This window comes from Macaca nemestrina, chromosome 13, assembly GCF_043159975.1.
Source record: "Macaca nemestrina isolate mMacNem1 chromosome 13, mMacNem.hap1, whole genome shotgun sequence".
Lineage (NCBI taxonomy): Eukaryota > Metazoa > Chordata > Mammalia > Primates > Cercopithecidae > Macaca > Macaca nemestrina.
Genome location: NC_092137.1, coordinates 113,130,876 through 113,139,799, shown reverse-complemented (window position 1 = coordinate 113,139,799; position 8,924 = coordinate 113,130,876).

The following is an 8,924-nucleotide window of genomic DNA, read 5'->3' as shown; positions in this document are numbered from 1 at the left end:
AAATCTGTCATAAACATTTTCGTACAAGTCCTTCGTGGAAATTGGTTTTCATTTTTTTAGGCACATACCTAGGAGTGGTCTGACTGAGTCATGGTGGAGGTGTTTTACCTTACCAGTAACTGTCATAAACTCTTCCAAAGTGGCTGTACCACTTTGCACTGCCACCAACAAAAGATGATAGTTATGTTGCTTCATTTCCTCACCAATATTTGTGTTGCCATTCCTTTCAATTTTAGCCATTCTAGTGGATATGAAGTGGTGGGTTTTTAAACTTACATTTCACCTTTCCATGGACTTCCTGTCCGTTCGTATGTCTTCTTTTGTGAAGTATCTGTTCAAATCTTTTGCCCATTTTTTAGTTGTTAGTCTTTTTTAAAAAATTGATTTGGAGGAGCTCTTTACATATAAATCCTTTGTCAAATATATATATATATATTTAGTATATATATAACTTAATGTGTGTGTGTATATATATATATACATATATATACATATATACATATAATATACACACACACACACACACACAAAATGTCTTCTCCCAGTCTGGGACTCACATTTTAATTTTTTTAGTGATCTTGTAAAGAGCAGGTCTTTAATTTTTATGAAATTAAAGTAATATTTCTTTTGCAGTTAGTGTTGTTAGTGACCTTTCTAAAAAATGTTTGCCTGCATCAAGGTCATGAAGACATCTTATGTTTTGTTCTAGAAGCTCTAGAGCTACAGATTTTAGGCTCGATCTATTTTTCTTAAGTTAACTTCTGAGTGTGGTATGAGGTGGAAGTCGTGTTCCTCCCCCATCCCCTACATGTACATAACATACACATTTATCCAGTTGTTCCAGCATCATTTTTTAAATAGACTGTTGTTTCCTCATTAAATTGTTTTGGCACATTTGTCAAAAATCAATTGACTACGTAAGTGTGTCTAATTCTGGGCTCACTGACTTCTTTGTCTGTCCTTATGCCAGTATCACACTGTCTTAATTAATGTAGCTTTACCCCAAGTACAAGCTACATAATTTATGTAGCTTTATCTTGGAATCAGATAGCATGAGTCTTCCATTGTTCTTTTTTCAAGAATTTGGCCAGTCTAATCCCTATGCCTAGAATTCACTTGTAAATTTTAGAATAAGTTCTGTGGAATTTTGATTGAGATTGAGTTGAATTATAGATCAAGATGACATCTCATCAGTAATGAGACTTCCAATTAATAAACATGGAATATCTCTTCATTTACTTAAGTAATTAATTTAATTTACTTAAGTTATTAAAGTAATTAAGAAATTAATTCATTTTAGCAATATGTCTGTGTACAGGTCTTACACATCTTTTGTTAAATTTAGTCTGAATTATTTTATAGTTTTGATGGAACTTAATATAGAAATAAAATAGAATCTATTTAGAAAATAAAATTGCATAAAGAAATTTTTTAAAAAATTATTTTTGTATATTGACCTTGTATACTGTGATCTTGCTAAATTTGTTAGTTCTAGCAGTTGTTCTGTAGACTTCAAATGATTTTTCTATATACACAGTCACATCACCTGTGATTCAAATCAGTTTCATACCTCCTTTTAAATCTGGGTCTCTTATTTCATTTTCTTGTCTTCTCACGGTTAAGGCCTGCAACACAATTGTAGCTTGTTCCTGAGCACTCAATATTCCACCACTAAGTAGCCATAGAATTTTTGAAGATGCCCTTTATAAGTTTAAGAAAGTTCTGTTCCTAGTTTGCTGGGAATTTTGATCATGAATGGTTTTGGATTTTGCTGACTGCATTTTCTGCCTCTATTGGGATAATCACCTATTGTCCTCTTCTAGCTTTGCAATATGATAAGTTACATTGATTGATTTTTTAATGTTAAATTCAGATAAGACAAACCCCACTTGAACATGATAAATTCTCTTTAAACATTGCAGGATTTGATTCATTAGTGTTTTATTCATGAGTTTCATTTTTATATTCATGAGGGATATTGGTCTGCAATTTTCTTTTCATGTGATCTGTATGTCAAGTGTGAGTATAAGTGTTTTAGTTGCCCACAAAAAAAAGTTAGGAAGTGTTTTCTTCTTTTCATTTTCTGAAACTTTGTGTAAAATTGGCATTATTTTCATTAACCAATTGATAGAATTCATCTGTGAAATTATCTGAGCCTGGAGAGTTTTTCCTGGGAAAGATTTTGATTATGAGTTCAAGTTCTTGAATTGTCACTAGCTATAGCCCTATTCAGAGTTTTCTATTTCTTCATATGTCAGTTATTTCAAGTTGTGCTTTTCAAGAAATTTGACCATGTCATCCAAATTATTGAATTTACTTACATAAAGTTTTCTATAATATATTTTTATTATCCTTTAAATGCCTACAGGATCTATAATGATAGCATTTCTAATTTTCATAATTTTGTGTTTTGTAGCATTTTTATCATGATTAGTCTTGCTAGGGGCTGGTCAATCTTATTAAACTTTTTCAGGAACTAACTTGTGACTTTGCTTATATTCGCTATTACATTTATGTTTTCTATTTCACTGACTTCTGCTTTTATCTTTGTGATTTCCTTCCTTCCATTCACTTTGGCTTTAATTTGTTCTTCATTTTTGGCTTCTTAAAGCAAAAGCTTAGATTGTTGATTTTAAGTCTTTCTTCTTTTCTTCTATAGATGTTTAAGCTACACATTATCTTCTAAGCACTGTGTTAGCTGCTTCTTCCAATTCAATATGTCATGCTTCTTCCAGTTCTGTATGTCACATTTTCATCATTATTCAGGTCAAAGTATTTTCTAATTTCCCTTGTGATTTCTTCTTTGATACGTGGGCTATGTAGAAGTGTGTTATTTAATTTCTGCGTATTTGTGAATTTTCTAGAGGTCTCATTTTCATATTTCTAATTTAATTTTGTTGTGCTTAGATAGCATTACTTAATCTTTTGAAAACTTTTGCGCTTTATTTTATAGTCCAGCACGTTATCTAGCTTCATAAACATTTTGTGTGTACTTAAAAAGAATGCATATTCTGTCATCGCTGTCAACTTAGTCAAGTCGGTTGATATTGCTCAATTCTGCTATGTCCATATTGATTTTTTTACCTAGTTCTTCTATTAGTTTCTGAGAAAAGGATGTTAAAAATCTTCAAATGAGATTGTGCATTTTCTATTTCTTTCTTTAGTTCTATCATATATTTTAACACTTTATCATCACATACATAAGTATTTATAAAATGTCTCCCTTCATCTCTGGCAATGATCCTTATGTTGAAGTCTACTTTGTCTGTGATTCTTCTAGCCACACAGCTTCCTTTTCTTGGCTTTACGTGGTATATCTTCTTTCATTCTTTTTCTTTCAGCTTATTAGAGTCTTTAGTGCATTTCTAGTAGGTACCATTAGTTGTATCTTCCTTTTTTTAACCCAATCCAACAATCTCCACCTTTTAATTACTGTTTAGTTTAACTACATTAAATGTGACCATTTCATCTAAATTATTGAATTTACTTACCTAAAGTTTTCTATAATATATTTTTATTTTCCTTTAAATGCCTACAGGATCTATAATGGTAACATTTCTGATTTTCATAATTTTATATAGTAGAATTTCATATAGTAGAATTTAGGTACACCATTTTGCTATTTATTTTCTCTTTGTCCCATGCGACTTTTGGCCTTCTGTTTCTCCATTCTTTTTTCCTTTTGGGTTAATTGAATATTTTTTAATCCTTGAATTTAATTCTCTGTTGGCTTTTTAATTATATATCCTACCACTATTTTTAGTAGTTGCTCTAGAAAGTACAATATACATCCTTTGCTTAACACAGCCTACATAGATTTAATATTGTGCCACTTCTCAGAAAAATGTAAGAAATTGTGACCAATAGAATTCCATGTTCCACCTTCGTTTGTGCTATTGTTGTCATGTTCCTGTGCATCGACACACCATAAAAACCTCACAACGAAGTGCTATGATTTTTGTTTTAAACAGTCAGTTCTTTTAAAGAAGTCAGAAGAAAAAATGTAGCCTTTTTAAAAAATGTATCGTCTGGGGGAGGTGGCTCATACCTGTAATCCCAACACTTTGGGAGGCTGAAGCGGGTGGATCACCTAAAGTTGGGAGTTTGAGACCACCAGCCTGACCAACATGGAGAAACCCCATCTCTACTAAAAATAAAAAATTAGTCAGGCATGGTGGCACATGCCTGTAATCCCAGCTACTTGAGAGGCTGAGGCAGGAGAATCACTTGAACCCAGAAGGCAGAGGTTGCCGTGAGCCGAGATTATGCCATTGCACTCAGGCCTGGGCTATAAGAGTGAAACTATGTCTCAAAAAAAAAAATATATATATATACACACACACACATATATATACATGTATATGTGTGTGTATATATGTGTGTATATATATATATAAACACAGTTACCACTTCGAGTTCCTCATTCTTTCCCATAGACATGATGCCAGTTTCATCTGGTATCATTTCCCTTCAGCATGAAGGACTTCTTTTGGTATTTCTTGTAGTGCAAGTCTATTAGCAACAGGTTTTCTCAGCTTTCACTTATCTCAAAATGTTTTTTAAATTTCATTCTAATTTGTAAAAGACATTTGTTGCTGGATATAGAATGTTGAGTTTACAGTTACCTTTTGGGTATGGAGGGTGTCTTTTAGAAGATGTTGCTCCACACCCTTCTAGCCATTGCTGTTTCTGACGAGAAGGCATCTTCATGTAGCGTGTGTTTTCAGCTGACTGCTTACAAGATTTTCTCTTTATTTTTGGTCTTTAGCAATTTGACAATTATGTGCGTACACGTGATTTAGGGATACTTATCCTTAATTTGCAGTGAGACTCTTAGAACTCTAAGTTGATGTTTTTCATCTAATTTGAGGTATTTTCCACCATTATTTCTTCAAACACTTTTCCTAACTAATTTTTTTTCTTCTCCCCTTTGGGGACTCTAATTATATACATGTTAGATTCCTTAATTATGCCTCATGAGTTAATGAAATCTTGTTCATTTTTTAAAATCTTCTGTCTTTCTATTGTTTAGAGCGGAAACTTACTTTTTATTTGTCTATCACATGCTGCAATGAAATCCTGTTCATTTTTTAAAATCTTCTGTCTTTCCATTGGTTAGAGTGGAAACTTTTTATTTGTCTATCACATGCAAAAGCATGCAATGAATGTTCTTTTTTAGATATTGTACTTTCAATTCTAGAATTTCCTTCTTGTTCTTTTTTTAATTTACATTTTCCTACTGAGTTTCTCCATCTCCTCACTCTTGGAAACAATCTCCTCCCTTAAGTTCCTTGAATATCTTTAGGCTAACAGCTTCAAAGTCCTCTGCTACTTACTCCAGTCTGGATCATCTCAGGTTCACTTTCTATTGACTATTTTTATTCTTGACTATGATTCACATTTTTCTATTTCTTCATATGTCTAGTATTTTTTAAAATTTTATACTGAACATTATAGATGATACATTGTAAAGATTCAACTTTCTTTGTTCTTGTTCTGAAGGGCAAAGAATTAAATTGCTGGCCAATCACCTCAAATTTATTGAGACTTGTTTGTATGCTGTGTTAGGGCAAGTCTATTGTGAGTTTCCCCTTAGTACTAAAGTGAATTCTTAGTCCTGGGGCCCAGTATTTACTCCTAAGACATGGACTTTCTGGGCTTTCAATGGCAAATTCAAGATATTTACCAAACCTTGCCAATTTGTCAGGACTCAAATTCCAAATTCTGTCTCTTTTGAGGAGAGCAGCAGCTAAAATCTCTGGTCACTTCTTTCAGTCTTCCAGTTGTTGCTTTCTGTTGGACTTTTTGGAGACTCCCACCGGCATGAACTGTTACTCAGTCAAGGCATTGAGGGGCATTATGTGCAGAATTTAGGATTCATCCATTTATGGCTCCTTCCCTCCCAGGTTTCTTCCTTCAGTTCTAGCTGCTCAGGCAGCTTTGATATATCAAGTTAATATGTAGCCAAGACTGCAGTTTCAATCCTCTCGCAGCCCATGGACTGGAAATGCCCTTGGGAAAATCTTTATAAATATAGACCTCACCAAACATGGTTCTCTTCTTTCAAAATTCAAATCTTTTCCAATTTCTCCCTGTTATTCGTTGTTTGCCAGTGCCTTCAAATAATTATTTTAGTTATAATGTTATTCAGAATATATAGTTGTTAGCCGCAGGATAGTCCAATATAAGCTATTCCACTATACACTATATTGCTGACTTTTTACAACATGCCATCATCTTAGCATACATGGAAGAAATCCTTGTAAAACAAAATATCATGTAAATTACCAAAAAAGTTTACATATACATTTCAAAAACAATTACAATCCCAAGATTTAGGTATGTATCTTATCACTTGAAAATTGGTTTGGATTTCCTTATAAAATTATCTGAACGTACAGTCAAAAATAGATAGACAGGTAGCTATAAAAATGATACATCAAGACGTTTGTTTGTTATTATATTACTGCATGACAAATTACCACAAATTTAGTGACTTAATACAACACTCATTTCTTGCCTCACAGTTTCTACCGATCAGAAGTCTAGCCATGCTGTAATGGGGTCCTCCGCTCCAGGTCTGACATGGCTTCCATCAAAGTGTCAGATGGTCTGCAGTTCTCATCTGGAGCTTGGGGTCCACTTCTAAGATGATTCAGATCATTGCGAGAATTCAGTTCCTTGTGGTATAGAATAAATGGCAACTTTCTTCTTCTTCAAGGCCAGCAGGAGACTGTCTCTCTGATGCTTCACCTTCTTTTAAAGGGATGCCCTGATTAAGTCAGGCTCACCCCAGAGGCCTGACCCTTTTGATTAACTCAAAGTCAACTGATTAGTGACTTAATCACAGGTCCTGTCTACCCTCAAGGGGAAAGGATTATATATGGTATATACACCCATGGGCAGGAATCTTGGCAACAGTCTTAGAATTCTGTTCCACCACAATGTTTATTGCAGCATTGCTTATAGCAGCAAAAATTAGAAACAACCAAAATGTCACTCACTTGGAGCTAGAAAAATCAATCGTAAGTTATAATAGGTACTATAGTAAGTTTTTAACTTACTAAGACAAAAAGGGTGCTTAAAATATTTGAAGTGAAAATTGCTCTCAGATTATTATGGTTAGTATAATTCTATGTGTGTAAAAAAATACATATATACATGAGATGTGATACATCTTATGCTGTTATTCAACACACAGAGGCCAGAATGATACCTTTCTGCATTTCTCCATGACTGAGCCCAGTTTGGTTCACAAACCCTCATGTCTGCTAATGGCAGAAGGCAAACCTGCCTATTTTAAATGTGAGAAATTCAAGGTTTACATTCAAGCCAAGTCCTGATTTTCCTCCTCTTCTTTCCCCCTTTCTTCTCCTGAAGGTAGACCACATTTCTAAGGCTTTGTGTGTGGCTGGGCATCAGAGGGTGACAGTGCTGTGCTCTGCCCTAGCACCTTCACTGCTATAGCTCATCACTCCTGGCCTGGGTACTATTCCACACTGGTATCCATGCCCCTACAGACCTAGGTCCATAGCAAAAGTGCCCCTCAACTTTCCCATTGCCCCCAGTAGAGGAGAGAGGCTACCCTAGGAAACTTCTGCCCAGGTAGAATCTTAGCAGGTGCCATATTGGATATGAGACTTCACTCAGAAACTTGCAGCCTTCAAGGACACACCCTGGGTAAACCAAATAATCCTTCAGACTTCCCTGAAGTTTTAATTGCATACTCCCAATGTTGGTGCCTCAGGATAGGCAAGGTGTGGTGACCTCTCCTGGGTGCCCCCACTGTGTATGACCTGAGCGCATCACCTCAATCCTATGGCCCATGGCAACCCTCATTTTCTTTGCAGAGAGAAAATCACTATTGCCTCATCCACATTCTTCTCTGTTGCATGTATTTGGCCATAAGCATCATGGTTTCAGCTATGAAAACAAAGACCACCCAAATGAGAACAAGCAAAGGCTGTTTGTTCAGAGCTTGCTAGAGTAAGGGAGCCGGCCACTGTCACCTGTGTTGGCAGAAACTCAGAGGCAGGCAGAGAAGCGGGAAAGCTTCATGGTGAAAGGAAGAAGGCTCCAGGTGTACCCTGATTGGAGACTGTTGGTCTGGAGGAGCTGAAAAGTCCCAACTAGATATGGGACCTCCTATGTGATTGATTGGGGAGTCATATTTGGCTTTCTCTTGTGGGTCCCAAGTTGGAAGTGGGGTGAAAATTAGGGCAGCCGTCAGTTATGAATCAAGTCTTGTCTGTGTAAGCTGATTGTTACAGGTCTATGGCTTGCCTTCCTGGACCATTGCTAGAGACAGTGGTCTGACTTCCTACAAATACGACTTACAGGTAGCAGGGTAGATTCCTGGGCTGGTTACTGTAGATATTAGGTTGGCTTCCTTGGACACAGGTGGTGGGTCAAGTTCAATTTTTTTTTTTTTTTTTTTTTTTTGAGACAGAGTCTTGCTCTGTCGCCCAGGCTGGAGTACAGTGGCGTAATCTCGGCTTACTGCAAGCTCCGTCTCCCGGGTTCACGCCATTCTCCTGCCTCAGCCTCCCGAGTAGCTGGGACTACAGGCATCCACCACCACGCCCGGCTAATTTTTTGTATTTTTAGTAGAGACGGGTTTTCACTGTGTTAGCCAGGATGGTCTCGATCTCCTGACCTCGTGATCCGCCCTCCTCAGCCTCCCAAAGAACTGGGATTACAGGCGTGAACCACTGCACCTGGCCTCAAGTTCTGTTTTTTATATGGTCTGACCATTGCCTGTTTGTATGGTCAGCTTTTTATATCCTTTATCTCGTTCTATCCATAGGCTTATCTCTCAGAACAAAGCCTGACTCATGCACAATTTACCTGTTTTTACTGCAAAATCTTCTTATCCGCATCAGTCACAACCCACTCCAAGAACAGAACCAACCCTGGATATTTCA